Raw genomic sequence first — 15,144 nt, 5'->3', positions numbered from 1 at the left:
ACTGTGTGATTGTTCTTACGCTCAGGTTGCCTAATAGGTGGAAAGGACCATACCAAGTTTTGTTGACAGCACTATCCCAGTGAAAGTAGCCGAGAGAGAGACTTGGGTCCACGATTCCCATTGCAGGAAAGTCGGTAGTCTGGAAGGAACTCGTAAATGGAGTGAGATCGCAAAAGTATCACCAGAGACTCTGTTCCGTGAAGACTGAGAGGCGGCACTGTTGAACACTACCTGAGCGTACTAAAGGATTGCAGAAAGACCAGTCATTGTAATTGATTTGTTATGAACAAGAGTTGTTTTGTTCTATTTCTCTTTTCTCTCTTTCCCGCTGACAAACATTTTTTTTCAGGACATTCTATTTTTGCGAGGTTTTTTTATGACGAGTCGAGTGTGGGACTGGAACTGGTTCTGGAGGAAGGAGTGATTTCCTTATAGCAGGGGTGGGGAACCTCCGGCCCGCGGGCCGTATAAGGCCCGCAAAGCCGTTTGCTCTGGCCCACCCGCTACTCCCAGTGAGACATGACGCCGCTCAGTCCGGCGGCAGCGTGTCTCAGCTGTCAGTGGCAGGACAGGGAGGAGAGCGCGGCGGCGGCGTGTAGAACTTGAAACCAGCCGCCGGTTCGTGAGCCAATCAGAGCTCGCAGACCGGCAGCCAATCAGGAGCCACGGCTGCCGGTCCACGAGCTCTGATTGGCTCTCGAACCGGCGGCTGGTTTCAAGTCCTACACTCCGCCGCCCAACATAGCCGTGCTCTCCTCTGTGTCCTGCCGAAAGGAGTGGTAAGTAGCATGGAATGGGGGGGGCCCTGTGGGGGCATTTGTATACCTGGCACTGTGGGGGGCATTTGTATACCTGGCACTGTGGGGGGCATCTGTATACCTGGCACTGTGGGGGAATTTGTATACCTGGCACTGTGGGGGGCATCTGTATACCTGGCACTGTGGGGGGCATTTGTATACCTGGCACTGTGGGGGGCATCTGTATACCTGGCACTGTGGGGGCATCTGTATAACTGGCACTGTGGGGGCATCTGTATACCTGGCACTGTGAGGGGCATTTGTATACCTGGCACTGTGGGGGCATCTGTATACCTGGCACTGTGGGGACATCTGTATACCTGGCACTGTGAGGGGCATTTGTATACCTGGCATTGTGAGGGGCATCTGTATACCTGGCACTGTGGGGGCATTTATATACCTGGCACTGTGGGGGCATCTGTATGCCTGGCACTGTGGGGACATCTGTATACCTGGCACTGTGAGGGGCATTTGTATACCTGGCACTGTGAGGGGCATCTGTATACCTAACACTGTGGAGGCATCTGTATACCTGGCACTGTGGGGGGGCATCTGTATACCTGGCACTGTGGGGGCATCTGTATACCTGGCACTGTGGGGACATCTGTATACCTGGCACTGTGAGGGGCATTTGTACACCTGGCACTGTGAGGGGCATTTGTATACTTGGCACTGTGGGGGGCATTTGTATACCTGGCACTGTGAGGGGCATCTGTATACCTGGCACTGTGAGGGGCATCTGTATACCTGGCACTGTGGGGACATCTGTATACCTGGCACTGTGAGGGGCATTTGTACACCTGGCACTGTGAGGGGCATTTGTATGCTTGGCACTGTGGGGGCATTTGTATACCTGGCACTGTGAGGGACATTTGTATACCTGGCACTGTGGGGGCAATTGTGGATCTGGCACTGCACTATTGGGGGCATATGTGTATCACGTCCCATTTTAACTGGCCACACCCATATTTTTGACGCGCGCGCCTCCGGCGCGCACACACAGTACCTCTATGGGGCAGACCTGCTGGGGGGCAGGGTAATTTTTTAAGTTGAGTATTTTTGTATGGCCCCCGAAGGATTTTATAAATATCTAAATGGCCCTCGGTAGAAAAAAGGTTCCCCACCCCTGCTTTATAGGATCCCAGGATTAGCCGATCAGTTTGTTAAAGTCAGAGAAAAATCAAAGGTCTAGTAGTTATGGAGTTCGGAGGTAATCAGGAACAATCAGACAATGGCTATTCACACATTGCAGATAAAGAGCTCATTAATATATGTGGAAGAAAGGTTTATGAGTGGCTCTCCCTGAACTCCGAAGGTTTATGTTATTTAGGAAGGACACTACTTATAACCCTTGTTCAATTATTAAACAGACCTAGCATACGTTCCAGAAATGGAAACAATGTTCAGAAAATGATAGGAATATGTAGATCATGAAAATTTTATATGTCACTTTCACGATTTGTTTGTGTCTTCTTCATCTACCCAGCAGAACCTCAATCGAATCCAAACATCAGTGTACAAAGACGTAGGTACATGTACTGTATGTGTGAAATGTTCATCGCAAATCAGACATTATAGGCCAAAGCACTGTCCCAGCATACTCTATAGGTTGAATGTTGTCCCACACCCAATTAGTGGTACCCTGACTACCGAGTGCATATAGAGGATGTCTCGTCCTCCTCCATGTCTTCCCCAAATATATTCAAGTGTCTGATTTGCGAAATGAATACATACTTGTGTCTAAGTCACCGATTATTGTCTGAAATATTTTTTTCTTATGTTAATAATTGATGGCAGTTATTGTTTACTGCCATAGGGTGGACTGTCGAAGTCAAAAATATTACATAGAAAGAACATACAAACTCTACACACATATAAGTCGCTATACTTGCAAATACATGCAGCGAGCACAGCAATATATGGTAACACACGCATTTACACGGACATGCCACAGAGTTGGATTCGACACTTATTTCATACAGCACATAATTATAATAATATCAAGCGCCAGACATCATAATGATTTAAAATTATATAAAGGAGTAATGTCATGTATGTGTATTGTGGGAACGAAGTCAGATACCCCTGTCATATTTGGTATTAAAGCAAACAGATTAATGTGTAGATTCATTTGATACTTGTTATTAAGTTGTAGGACATTGCAACAAGGAGTTATGATTAAATGTATGAAAGCTAAAATCACTCTTATTAGGACAGTGGACAGGAAGCTCATGCCAGCCCCTTTTGATGTCTTCAAGGCTGAACATGTTTAGCATACGAACAGACTAGTGACTCATCATGAATGAGATAGTTCCCTCCCCCAAAACTAGATAACACATTACAGAGACACACAGTTCCCAGTTGCTGTTTTTTCCCCAGACGATGATGATGGAGATGCTGTCTGCCCTTTTCCTGCATGATTTTACAGAGAGAGAAAGAATGATATGGAGGGACAAATTTATATGAGAAAGATATGGTAATTGTATCGCTGGCCTGTATGTAGCTGCATGTATTAACTGCTTACTGTATGAGTTGTAACCATGTAACTATAGGTATACTGTACATTGTAATATATTGAATCCATATCCTTTTAATAACAAATATATACATTAATGAGCTTTGGAACTCAGATAATGTGTGGGTGTATTATTTTCTCTTATGGGATGCAGTGTTTTGCTATGTATAGCGCACATTCATGGCACATGGTAATAAGAGGTGCAGGCGTTTACAATATATAATAGAGCGGGCATTTTAAATATTTGTTAGAAAGCAATTTGTTATTTACACCTGGTATGTCCAAGGAAAAATGCATGGCTCTTATGGTTATGTAAGGACTCTTTCCTCTAGCTTTAATATGCTGCAACTTCCTCATTTTGTGTCATGTGTTCTGGGTGTTACCTATTCCACCCAGAGTAACCTATGTAGCGCACCTAAAATGGCTGCCTTGTCTGGTACCTTTAATGGGTGGGATATATAACTATGAAATTTATTACCCAAACTGGCTGCACCAACCCTGCATTATGTTCATTGTGTCTATTATTGTTATTATCCTTTATTTGTATGGCACCACAAGGATTCCACAATGTGTAACAAAGTACATAAACAAATAATCAAAACAAGGAAAACTGTGACTTAGAGTACAAGATAACGCAGGACAAGTACATGGTATGTAGACATTGCTGCATCAGCGGACAAGACACTCAAATAAGCATCAGGTGTCCAACACCGAGGGCTAGGTGCCAATGTAGGGAGTGTGGAGTAGGAGATAATCTAAGTAAGAGAAGGGAAAGGGCCCTGCTCATGAGATATTGCACTCTAAAGGGGGGGGGGGAAGACAGACAAGAGTGACACAGATGGGGTAGACAGTCAGAATGGAACAGAGGTCTAGTATGAGAGACGGCTGGGTTTGATGAAGAAGTGGGTCATTAGAGCCCTTTTGGAGTTTTTTGGAGAGATGGAGACAGGGCCGTTTCTAGCCAATTTGGCTCCTAGTGCGAGATTTAAAAATGCGCCCCCCCCATTCACATAAAAAAACGCCGCCCCCCATAGATTTAAAGAGTAAAAGCATGCGTGCGCTGAAGTCGCGTGCTCCCGGCAAGGGGGCGTGGTCTCATCAAAATAGGCGTGGCTTTGTTAAGATGGGCGTGGCCTCATCTGATATCATCACGGCCACCACAGGATAAAAAAAAAAAGTCCTCATTTTACACATTACAGCAGGCACGCGACCCCATTTTACACAGCACGGCAGGCAAGTGTCCCCATTTTACACAGCACGGCAGGCAAGTGTCTCCATTTTACACAGCACGGTAGGCAAGTGTCCCCATTTTACACATTGCGGCAGGCACGTGCCCCCATTTTACACATTATGGCAGACTGTGTCCCCATTTTACACATTCCGGCAGGCAAGTGTCCCCATTTTACACATTCCGGCAGGCAAGTGTCCCCATTTTACACATTCCGGCAGGCAAGTGTCCCCATTTTACACATTCCGGCAGGCAAGTGTCCCCATTTTACACATTCCGGCAGGCAAGTGTCCCCATTTTACACATTCCGGCAGACAGGTGTCCCTATTTTACACATTAAGGCAGGCAAGAGTCCCCATTTTACACATTCCGGCAGACTGCGTCTCCATTTTACACAGTACGGCAGGCAAGAGTCCCCATTTTACACATTGCAGCAGGCATGTGCCCCCATTTTACACATTACGGCAGACTGCGTCCCCATTTTACACATTCCGGCAGGCAAGTGTCCCAATTTTACACATTACGGCAGGCAAGTGTCCCCATTATACACATTACGGCAGGCAAGTGTCCCTATTTTACACATTAAGGCAGGCACGTGCCCCCATTTTACACATTCCGGCAGACTGAGTCCCCATTTTACACATTCCGGCAGACAGGTGTCCCCATTTTACACAGTACGGCAGGTGGTGGTGGTGGAGGGAGAGAGAGGGAGAGGGGCTGACATACATTTGATGCGGTTCTTCCCGCTTTTCAGCCGCCTCTCCCTCGTCTGCACGGCGCCGCCACCAGCCTGCTTTGCTACCCATTCTCCCTCCAGCCGAGTGCCCAGCTCGGGGGGCGGGGTTTAGCGGAATGACGCAATTGCGTCATGACGTCACAATGCAATCGCGTCATTCTGCGAAACCCCACCCCCCGAGCTGGGCACTCGGGAGGAGAGGGGAGGGGGGATTCAAAGTCCTCAAGAAGTGCCGCGGCGGGCGCCCCGTGCGGTTGCACGGCTCGCCCGCCGCAAGAAACGGCACTGGGTGGAGAGGCTAATGGGGAGAGGTGGAGATAGGAGGCAGCACATGGAAAATATTGGAGGCAGGAAAGGGAGGAAGTAATCAGTTGGAAGGAGAGGCATCATTCATTTGTGGAGCAAAGAGGATGGCAGAGTGTAAAGGTAGATAAGGTCAGAGATGTAACTGGGAGAGGAATGGATGAGGGCCTTATAAATGAGTGTGAGAAGCTTCAACTGGATTCTGAAGGGGAGCCAGTGATGGACTTGTAAGCAAGGGGAGGTGGACGTAGTACATTTGGAGATGAAGGGGAGATGGGAAGTAGCATTGAGGATAGATTGGAGTGGATAGAGTTGGTAGTCAGGGAGGCTAGATATGAGATTTAAATTCTCTCACTGGATATTCACTCTGGATATGACCAGTGAGTGGAAAAGGGATTTAGTAACATTCAGGGTGAGAAAGGGTTTGATCCTGGAAACATTTTTGAGATGGAAAAGGCAGGATTGTGAGAGGTACTAAATGTATGGTGTAAAGGAGAGGAAGACGTTATGGATGAATCTAAGATAATGTACAGTGCTTTGGGATTAGCAGAGATAGTTGTGCCATCAATAAATAATGAAATTGTGGGAGGTTAGGTTATGCAGGTGTGTGGTAAGATGATCAGCTCAATCTTTGAAATGTTAAGTTAAAGAAAGAACTGGGACATCCAAGAAGATGTAGCAGAGAAGATAATCGAAGTCAAAAGAGCTAATGAGCTTACCTAAAGAGGACTTTTAGAGAGCGAAAATTAGAGGTCCAAGAACAGAACCTTGGGGACACCTACTGTTAGGGTCAGAAAGGTAGGAGAGGGCAGTATCATGCAGACCAAGGGAGCAAAGAATTTTTAGGAGGAAAGGGTGGTCCATAGTTAAAAAAGCATCATAAAGATCAAGAAGTCCCTTGAATTTGGCAGCAAGGAGGTCATAGCAGACTTTCGTAAAGTCATTTTCAGTGGAGTGTATAGGATAGAAGACAGACTGAGGTAGATCAAGCAGAGGGTGGGAAGAAAGAAAGGCAGTAATGCCTGAGGGTGTCCAACCTAATGAACGAAGTTTATTACAAAATGCGTAGGTGATTTGGAAAATTAGAGACCCCCAGGTTTGAACCCACTGATTATTTATATACCATTGATGGTGTTACATCTCTAAAATGTTGGTTTACTCCCACTGAACATATTTTTTGTATTGTATGGAAATTGAAGTAGAGAAGGATGCACCTTAGACCTCATAGTTAAAAGTGGAACAAATCACATTCAGATTCTGGGGAGTCGTGTATTTTTTAATATCTTTTAAAGTGAGTGTTTTATGGGTTTTTACCTTTAATTGTGAATAACTATTTTTTGGACATGTAAAAAACAAAAACCCATTTTTGGAATTAATAAATGATAAATGACTGCTACAAGAAATTTGGGTGATCTGTGTTAAACAAACCTTTTGGGGAACGTAGCAGCTGAACATTGTGTGAGCGCCACTCCTATGAGAATACAGATGTACATATTTCAGTCCAAAAAGTGTTCTTCAAACATAAGAATTTTTTTTTTTTTTTTTTGCTGATGTGAATGAATAACAGAACATTTCTTGTAATGTCTCTAAGAACTTTAGGACAACAATGTGGATACACCTAGAATGACCTAGAATAACAGCACTTTTGGACCACTTTTGTGGATAACATATCTGAGGATAGACTATTCACACCAAAACTGCAATGGATTAATAAGGACTAAAATTCTAGATACAAATAGCATTAATCTATGACATCCAACAAGCTAAACAATTGTCCAATTACTTTGCAACCAGTGGTGTATCTATAAAGGGTGCAGGGCCTGCACCCATGTTCTTTACTATTTACCTTTCTGGCGTCCCACATTGGCAGCAGGGCGGCATTTTCCCGGTGATTTGCACATATGCATTAAAAAATGACCAGGAAAATGAACACTGTGCCATTTTTGCAGAGAGCTACCCATGCACAGGGGGCTCTAGTACACCACCAGAGTTTACTCCCTTGTGCCACTGGCTAGAGAGAAGGGGACCTAAATGGAAACTGCTCATGGACCCGCTCTTCTCTTAGCCACTTGCCTGGCATGGTTGCATCATGAGACCACACCAGCAAGTGATTTAACTGACCTGATCACACAGGATGTGACCAGTCAGATACACAGTGTTTGCAGCTGCAGGGAAGAAAAACTTCCCTCCACTGTTGCTCTCAGAGGGAGCGGACCCTCCCCAAGTGTCTGCCGTGCTGCCAATCCCTGCTGATCGGTCAACACAGCAGAACCCCCACCCAGCAGCTGCAGACAATAGCAGCCGCTGGGCTAATGTAAATATAGCCCCCCACCCTAAGCCCCCCTTTGTACGTGGTGACATGCAGGGACTAGTTAAATAAAAGTTGCGATGGTCGCAATGTTTTTATTGTTCCTGATGTTTCGATGGTGTCGATCAATGTTCTAATGTTTGGGGGAAATTATTTTTTTACAAAAATGAAAGAAAATATTTTTTTTTCTTTAACTAAAATCACTTTGGATAATGTTAAATACATGTTCTTCAGCTAATTCACTCATAAAAAACATTTCTGAGTGATTTTTGGAAAAAAAATTGTCAGTTAAGTGGTTAATATGTCCTGATTGAAACACATATTTAAAACATTTCCAATACCAGCACAGCAGTTCTACTGTATAAAAGATTCATAGTAACTATTATCAGTGGCAGCCTGGGAAGTGGGGCAGGGTACCATCTACCCCACGGGCAAGTACACGTTAAGCCATTTAGGGCAGCCTGCAGTAGGCATCAGGTCAGTGGCGTAACTACTGCCCCCGCAGTCCTCGCGGTGGCTTGGGGGCGAGGGGCTGCGGGGGCGCCACTGACTTAGAACAGATTGACATGCGGACGAGCGTCCGCATGTCAATCTGCGGTCTCCTCTCCCTCCCTGCTGTGTTGGAGGGACACGGAACGCACATCGCGCGTCTCTCCTGTGTCCCTCCCTGGCTCTCCCCCGGCCGGTCTAAGGAAGTGCCGTTCGTGAGCTCTGATTGGCTCACGAACCGGTACTTCTTTTATTAGACCAGCCGGGGGGAGAGCCAGGAGGGACGCAGGAAAGACGCGCGATGCGCTCCGTGTCCCTCCAACACAGGGGGGGGGGGAAGCAGGGAGCAGGCACTTGGGGCATATACCTGGCACTGGGGGCATATACCTGGCACTGTGGGGGGAAGATCTGGCACCTGGGGTATATACCTGGCACTGTGGGGGGCAGATCTGGCACTGGGGGCATATACCTGGCACTGTGGGGGGCAGATCTGGCACTGGGGGCATATACCTGGCACTGTGGGGGGGGGGGAGATCTGGCACTGGGTGAATATACCTGGCACTGTGGGGGGGAGATCTGGCACTGGGGGCATATACCTGGAACTGTGGGGGCAGATCTGGCACTGGGGGCATATACCTGGCACTGTGGGGGCAGATCTGGCACTGGGGGCATATACCTGGCACTGTGGGGGCAGATCTGGCACTGGGGGCATATACCTGGCACTGTGGGGGGAAGATCTGGCACTGGGGGAATATACCTAGCACTGTGGGGGCAGATCTGGCACTGGGGGCATATACCTGGCACTGTGGGGGCAGATCTGGCACTGGGGGCATATACCTGGCAATGTGGGGGGAAGATCTGGCACTGGAGGCATATACCTGGCACTGTGGGGGCAGATCTGGCACTGGGGGCATATACCTGGCACTGTGGGGGCAGATCTGGCACTGGGGGCATATACCTGGCACTGTGGGGGCAGATCTGGCACTGGGGGCATATACCTGGCACTGTGGGGGGAAGATCTGGCACTGGGGGCATATACCTGGCACTGTGGGGGAATATCTGGCACTGGGGGCATATACCTGGCACTGTGGGGGAATGTTTGGCACTGGGGGGAGCAGGCACTGAGGGGGCATATGTGGCACTGTGGGGGAATATTTGGCACTGGGGGGAGCAGGCACTGAGGGGGCATATGTGGCACTGGGGGGGGTATATGTGGCACTGGGGGCATGTACCTGGCACTGTGGGGGAATATCTGGCACTAGGGGCATATACCTGGCACTGTGGGGGAATATCTGGCACTGGGGGCATATGTGGCACTAGGAGCATGGCCCTAGCAACAAGCACTACCCCCTAGCAACGAGCATGACACCCAGTGCATGAAACCCCTGGCAACGAGCATGACACCCTGAGCATGAAAAACCCCTGGCACCGTGCATGGAACCAAGAGCATGAAACCCCTGGCAACGAGCAGGCAATTTAAAAGTAATTAGAAGCCTTACTGTAGAACTTAATGTGTAATGGGCATTACGGTGTGTGTCATAATGTATCAGGCATTACGGTGTGTTGTATACTATATCACGGGCATTGTGGTATGTGGTATAATGTCTCGGGATCATTGTGGTGTGTGTCATACTGTGTCACAGACATTGTATGTGCTATAATGTATCAGGGGCATTGCAGTGTGTAGCATAATGTATAACGGGCATTGCGATTCCTATCATAATGTGTCACAGGCATTACGGTGTGTGGCATAATGTGTCGGGGGCATTACAGTGTGTGCATATTGTGTCATGTGCATTATTGTGTGTGGAATAATGTCTAAGGGCCATTGCAGTATGTGGAATAATGTATACTGGGCATTACTATAAGGAGGAAAAATGACAAATAATGTAAGGGGCATGAATCAGGATTATTTTTCTTTCCTGTGGTGGCCAACGTCTGGGCGTGCAGGTTGCAAAACTGGGGTATAAGGTAGTCTTTTCCTGCAATGCCACGCCCTCCACGCAAAGCCACGCCCATTTCAACAAAGCCACACCCCCTTTTTGCCGGCGCACGCCTGCGGCGCGCGCATTTTTCTACCTTGCTAGTGCCAATTACGGGGGGTATGGGGGGGGGGGGGGGGGGGGGGGGCCGAAGGATTTTTTGGCTTGGGGAAGAAAAATTTCTAGTTACGCCACTGCATCAGGTAGAGGAAGTGCTGCATGACCACAATCAAAAGAGATCTCATGACTGAGGATGCCTACAGTGGCTGCGATTCTGATTAGCAGCAGCCGGCTCTATGATACGAACAGTTCTCCCAGTCCATGCAGGTTGTACCAGCTCTGCTCTGTCTCCTCATGCTGCTCAGCTCCAACCTACACCACTCTTTATCCCCTCCCAACCAGGAAGGCTGCTGCTGAAACTCTGCCTTCCAAACGAGGAGGAGGCATTGATCTGCTTGCAGAACAGGGTGTCTCTGGGTTAGACTCTATTCCTTTCCAGGGGGCCATCCTTGTGATAATTAGAAAGAATGAGAAGATGGAGGTGTCAGTGCAGTGTTGCAGCAGGGGGGCGTGGCTACCTTGAACCAGAGATCCTGCACTGTGACATGGCAGATAGGAGGGCTGTAGCTACCACAGTCCTCATTAAGTGACAGCTACTAAGTTATGAGCTGCATTATTGTCTGTGTAACTATGTATGTGCCTGTGAATATATGTGTAAGTGCACATACACGGTCAAATCACATAATTATGACCACCTCCTACATTTGACATCAGCAGCGTGTAGCCCATGAGTAAGTCACGTGTCATGCGCTGGGCTTGGTGGTTATATATATGGTGTGCGGTAGGCTGTCTGCACACATATCACTCATTGCTGTCATGGCTTAAAGGAGCAATTTATTCAAGTTGCAAAAAGGGATGATTATCGGCTTTCGGGCCAAGGACAGCAGTATTTTTGAAACCGCTCAGTTTGGAAACTGTTCATGTGCTGCTGTGGTAAAGGTGTGTCGTGACTGGACAAATGGCACCTTTGTGAATAATCAACATGGAAACTGCGGAGCACCACATACCACTGATGTGAGAGTTTAACGTCGGCTACGAAGCTCTATGAGTGCTGCCCGACACGCTACAGTGGAGCAGCTCATTATCAAAATGAACCTGGGGGCTGTCAGATGTGTGATAATTAGCTGGTGGTCATAATAATGTGACTCGACGGTGCATGTGTCCTGTGTGTATATGTGTTAGTGTCTATAAGTGTCTGTATATATATATATATATTATAAGGGCACGGTCGTGCCCTTATTATAAGGTCACGGTCGTGCCCTTATATTAAGGCTGAATCGAACAAACGGAATTCTCCCATAGGGAACTTCTGAGATGGGAGATGGGAAGGGCATAACTCAGGATAGAGGACAAATTAAGACTTGGGGTTTGTTTTTATTAGATAGATCTTGTCCCAGTGTAGTGCCTTTTGGGGTTGTGGTTTTTCAGAAAGTTACAGGTGTCTTTTAATTTAGTAAAATATGCCCCATTATAGAGATAGGGAATTTCAATTTGTTGCGGCAGCGCAGTGGCCGCCAGCAGGGGGTGTACAGAGAGTAGCTTCACTAAGTTGGGTGTAGGAAGATGGATGACGCTGTACATCTGTCTTTGTCATTGGTGGCATAATGGTGGAAGGCTCTAGTAGCCTCACGCGCTATGCAATGGCAGTTGGGCACGAGGAGAGAGCGGGGAAGCAGACTCGTGCATGACGAGGAGAGCTGCAGGCGGCGGGAGGACGAGAAGGAGCCTGAAGTGGGAGCATCTACAAGCGACAACAGAGGAAGCTTACTGGAGCGTCAGCGGGAGGAGGATCACCGGTGCCGAGCGAAGGAGGAAGTCGGGTCCCCGTACTGGAGCGCAGCAGGAGGAGATCGCCGGAGCCGTGCCACGGAGGAAGCCGGGGGTTCCCTTACCGGAGAGTCGGCAAGAGGAGATAAAGGGTTCCAGCATCCCGATTTTGCTCCCCTGAGTGGCCCTTCACCCCTGCTACACCCCCCAGTCTCACTCTCCCTGGACTCTGGTGTGCTGGGATTGCTGGTCCACGCTGCAGCGGCACTCCAGACAGGCTGCGGTCAGGTCCTGACCGCAGCCTGTCTGGACAGCCGCTGCAGCGTGGGAGACTGGAGCCCTATCACCACAGCTGCTGCTATCTACGCCGCAGCTCCTGCTCCCGCTGACCGCCACACCTGTGCTCCTACTGCAGCAGACAACCGCAGGCAGACACCCAGACTCACCTCTTGAAACCCGGAGTGTCACTGAGCTCGGCAGTGAAAGTCCGGGCACGGCAGGGTACTCACAAAGTATACCTGGCTGGCTGTGGTTGCCTTGCTGCATACTTGCGTCTGAGCGCTGGCCCCCTACCTGATCTGGTCCCACCGCTGTCCGGAGACCCTACAGTAGTTCAGATATAGTGACTCTGAGGGGGGGAAGTATAGCCTGCATGACATCGGCTGGCTCTGCTAAAGCCCCCGTACGCACTTGGCGATATTTTGAACAATATCGCTCAGAAAGGGCTTTCTGAACGATATTGTTCACAATATCGCCTAGTGTGTGGGCCTGCTGAGAGAGGGGGGGAGAGATTAGGGTCCTGCTGACATTAGCTGGGTATTAACAGGAGGCTGTGGGAGAGCCTCTGCCCAAGCGCCCACGCCATGGTGTCCCCCCCTCCCCCCTTCCTCCCTCCTGTGTGTCCGGCCCCCCTCCCCCCTCCCTCCTGTGTGTGTCCAGCCCCCCTCCCTCCTGTGTGTCCGGCCACCTCCCCTCCCCGCTGTGTGCCCGGCCACCCCACCCCCCCTCCCCGCTGTGTGTCCGGCCACCCCCTCCCTGCTGTGTGTCCGGCCACCCCCCCTCCCTGATGTGTATCCGCCCCCCTCTCTCCCTGCTGTGTGTACGGCACCCCCTCCCTGCTTTGTGTCCAGCCACCCCCATCCTCTGCTGTGTGTCTGGCCACACCCCTTCTCCTCCCCTCCATGCCGCTGTGTGTCCGGCCAACCCCCCTCCTCCCTCATCTCGCTCCTGACGGGGTGCGGCTGGGAGTAGGAGGCGTCTCGGAAGGCCGCTGACCGCGGGCTCCGTTCCTCTCCTCGCGGCCCGACTGGGAGCTCCCGCAGTACAGTCTATGTCTCCTGTGTATCCGGCCACCCCCCTCCTCCTCCTCCTCCTCCTCCTCCCTGCTGTGTGTCCGGCCACCCCCCCCTCCCTGCTGTGTGTCCGGCCACCCCCCCTCCCTGCTGTGTGTCTGGCCACCCCCCCTCCCTGCTGTGTGTTTGACCCCCCCCTCCCTGCTGTGTGTCCGGCCACCCCCCTCCTCCCGTTGTGTGTCCGGCCACCCCCCCTCCTTCTGCTGTGTGTTCGGCCACCCCCCCCTCCTCCGGCTTTGTCCGGCCACCCCCCTCCTCCTGCTGTGTCTGGCCACCCCGCCTCCCCTGCTGTGTGTCCGGCCACCCCCCCTCCTCACTGCTGTGTGTCCGGCCACCCCCCCTCCTCCCTGCTGTGTGTCCGGCCACCACCCCTCCCCTGCTGTGTGTCCGGCCACCCCCCTCCTCCCTGCTGTGTGTCCGGCCACCCCCCCCTCCTGCTGTGTGTCCGGCCACCCCCCTCCTCACTGCTGTGTGTCCCGGCCCACCCCCCCCTCCTCCCTGCTGTGTGTCCGGCCACCACCCCTCCCCTGCTGTGTGTCCGGCCACCCCCCCTCCTCCCTGCTGTGTGTCCGGCCACCCTCCCCTCCCCTGCTGTGTGTCCCGGCCACCCCCCTCCTCCTGCTGTGTCCTGGCCAGGCCCCCTCCATCCGCTGTGTGTCCGGCCACCCCTCCTCCCCTGCCGTGTGTCCAGCAACCCCCCCCCCCTCCCTGCTGTGTGTCCGGCCACCCCTCCCTCCCCTGCTGTGTGTCCGGCGACACCCCTCCTCCCTGCTGTGTGTCTGGCAACCCCCTCCCTGCTTTGTGTCCGGCCCACCCCCCCCCCTCCCTGCTGTGTGTCCGGCCACCCCCCCCTCCCTGCTGTGTGTCCGGCCCTCCCCCGCTCCCAGCTGTGTGCCCGGCCACCCCCCTCCTCCCTGCTGTGTGTCCGCCCCCACTCCCTGCTGTGTGTCCGGCCACTCCCCCCCCCCTCCCTCCTGCTGTGTCCGGCCACCCCCCTCCTCCTCCCGCTGTGTGTCCGGCCACCCCCCCTCCCTGCTGTGTGTCCGGCCACCCTCCCCTCCCTCCTGCTGTGTCCGGCCACCCCCCCTCCTCCTGCTGTGTCCGGCTACCCCCCCCCTCCCCTGGCTGTGTGTCCGGTCACCCCCGTCCTCACCTGCTGTGTGTCCGGCCACCCCTCCTCCCATGCTGTGTGTCCGGCCACCCCCTTCTCCCCTGCTGTGTGTCCGGCCACACCCCTCCTCCCTGCTGTGTGTCCGGCCACCCTCCCCTAGTGTGTGTCTGGCTACCCCCCCCTGCTGTGTATCTGGCCACCCCCCTCCTCCCGCTGTGTCTGGCCACCCCAGTCCTCCCGCTGTTTGTCCGGCCACCCCCCGTCCCCTGCTGTGTGTCCGGCCACCCCCCCTCCTTCTGTGTTTCCGGCCACCCCCCCTCCCCTGCTGTGTGTCCGGCCACCCCCTCCTCCCTGCTGTGTGTCCGACCCCCCCTCCCTGCTGTGTGTCCGGCCACCCCCCTCCTCCCTTTGTGTGTCCGGCAACCCCCTCCTTCTGCTGTGTGTTCAGCCACCCCCCCTCCTCCGGCTTTGTCCGGCCACCCCCCTCCTCCTGCTA

The sequence above is a fragment of the Pseudophryne corroboree genome, chromosome 2 (genome assembly GCF_028390025.1).
Source record: "Pseudophryne corroboree isolate aPseCor3 chromosome 2, aPseCor3.hap2, whole genome shotgun sequence".
NCBI classification, from domain to species: domain Eukaryota; kingdom Metazoa; phylum Chordata; class Amphibia; order Anura; family Myobatrachidae; genus Pseudophryne; species Pseudophryne corroboree.
This window is presented reverse-complemented; position numbering follows the sequence as displayed.